We start from the raw sequence: 2,816 nt of genomic DNA on the forward strand, positions 1-2,816 counted from the left end.
CTATATTATTTTCAAGGGGTTTTTTATTTTTGTATTTTTATATATAAGTCCATGATGCATATTGTGTATAAGCTTTTGTGAAGGGTATAAAATCTGTGTGATTTATTTAGATGTGAAAGTTCTCTTAGTTTTTCAAACACCCTTTGTTGAAAAAACTATCTTTTCTCTATTGTATTGCCTTTACTCCTTTGACAGACTTCATTTGACTATATTTGCATGGGTCAGTTTTGGGCTCTCTATTTTGTCCAGCTGAACCATTTGACTATTTTTTTCACCAACAGGACACTATCTTGATTACCCTAGTTTTACAGTAGGTCTTGGGGTCAGGCTTTGTTAGTCCTCCTACTTTGTTCTTCAGTATTTTCTGAGTTATTCTGGGGCTTTTTCTTCTCCACATAAATTGCAGAAATGGTTTGCTGATATTCATAAAATAACTTGATTTCTTTCATCAAACTTTTGTAGTTTTCCTTTTACATACCTTGTACATTTTTTATTTATACCTAATTATTTTATTTTGTGGGGGAGTCTAATATAAATGGTACTGCATTTTTAACTTCAAATTCCATTTGCTCACTGATGGTGTACAGAGAAACAACTGACTGTTTTACATTAATTCTGTATCCTGCAACTTTACTATTAACTGTTTATTAGTGCCAGATTTTTTTAACCAATATAATTTTTACATACACAATTATGCCATTTACAAAGACAGTTTTATTTCTGCCTTGCAGATGTAAAACTTTTATTTATTTTTCTTATCGTAGTGCACTAGCTAGTACTCAGTATGACATTGAAACAGTTGTGAGAGCACATTCTTGCTATGGTCCTGATCTTTGTGAGAAAATTTCAAATTTTTCATCATTAAGTATGATGTTATCTGTATTTTTTGTGTATGTGTGATGTTCTTTGTCCAAGTGAGGAAGTCCCCTCTCAAATTTAATCTATATTTTAAGTATTGAAATAAATAAGGATAAAATAGTGTTGGTGGCCTTATTAAATATGCATTTTAAAAGGTTTAAAAAAGAAATGCTAAAAAATCATTTCATCTAAACAGAACTTAGAAGGAAGAATGCAAGTAGAAAATGGAAAGTTAACTAAATGGACTTTGCTTTCAAGAGCTATGGTTTATTTTCATGTATTAAAAAAATCAGTAAGTGATATTTATAATCGTATTTATGGAGGACACAGAGGCGAAGAATTTTAGAGCAGGAAGTGTCTAAATTATGATCATAATGTTTATTTATCTTAAATTGTAAGTAATTGTGCCGTTGACATAACAGCTATTGAGTGTATACTCAGTGCTATAATAAGACCTGGAAAGATGAATAAAACAATTGCTTAACCTCAAGGGACACTAGAATATGTCTACATAAAATAACATATAATAATACTGAATGAAGGGGGAAAAAAAAGGATTGCAATGTAATGGGCAGAAAGAGATTACTGAGATTTAGACTAAATGTCCTAAGCAGACTTCTGCTCTTAAAGTATGTGTTCAATTTAGAAGTTCTCATTGCATAGTGTCACTTAGAGAAATTCCTGCTACATCTGAAAGGAGGTGAATGTACTTAACAAAAGGAACACATGTACTAATAGCAATTCTTATGGCTATCTAGAGGAAAGCTCAGCCACCAATTCTGATACAATTCTTATCATAAAAGATCACACAATATCTCAATACCCATACTGATGTGGATAGAACTAAGAGTCACTTTTATAGCCTTCTTCTATACTAGCCCCTCAAATTTTTATTCACCCACCTATAAATTGCAGCATATTTCTGCCAGATTCTCTGCTCAGCTGCTCCTTTGATCTTCCATCTGTTCATTTTTTTCCCTCTGAAGAAACAAGAAGAATTTGTGGCTATGTATTCCACAGAGAAGCCATAAGACAAAAGACGAATGTGGATGAATGAAAAGATTTCAGCCTAAAGAACCTTTTTCTGAAAATACTTGAAATCATGTTGATTTGATTTTCTGTGAAGAATAGAATGATCAGCTGCCATATTTTAAGAGACTGTCTCATTTTTAACCATTCTGCTATAATATTCTAAAACTTTATTACACCTTGAAAAGGACAGCAATGTTTTGCAGATAAAGATGGTTTTTAATAGTCTTCAGTGGTTTCCCTTTGCACCTGAAATAAAATCTAAATTTTTATCATGGCCAAAAAATTCCATGTGATCCGTCATCACTTGGCTCTTTTGTTCACAATTCTCCAAACATACTGGCCTGTTTCAGTTTGCTAAACACATTGTACCCATTCCCATCTTGAGATTCTCTGACCTACAGCTCATTTGCCCGAAACAATCTTTTCTCACACTTCTCATGGATGATTTCTTCTCATCCCTCAGATCTCAGTTCAGGTGTCACCTTCACTTTTCCACTCTCTCTCTAAAATAAGTCCCTCCTGTCTTGTCTTGTCTTTAAAGACAATGTAGCGGCATGATTAATAACATAGCTCTATGCTAAAATAACAGTATTAAGACCTACTCCGCCATCAACAACTATGGTTGTGAGCAACATAACCTTTCTATGCTTCACTTTCATAATTTATGAAATGGAGATGATAATAATGCCTCATAGAGTTGTTAGGTTAAATAAACTACTAAAGTTAAGCACTTCAGTGCCTAGAACAAGAGAAACACACAATAAATATTTACTATCAATATCTTAGCAATCTTTGTTTCTTATAAATTACATAACAACATGAATGTCTCTTTAAAATTAAATTTTTGCTACCTTTTAAGGTTTCCGAGAGCAAGGATGGTATAAATACTGTTTCATCCTTGTTTTCCCAATCCTGTTAAAATATCC

The sequence above is a fragment of the Mustela erminea genome, chromosome 3 (genome assembly GCF_009829155.1).
Source record: "Mustela erminea isolate mMusErm1 chromosome 3, mMusErm1.Pri, whole genome shotgun sequence".
Lineage (NCBI taxonomy): Eukaryota > Metazoa > Chordata > Mammalia > Carnivora > Mustelidae > Mustela > Mustela erminea.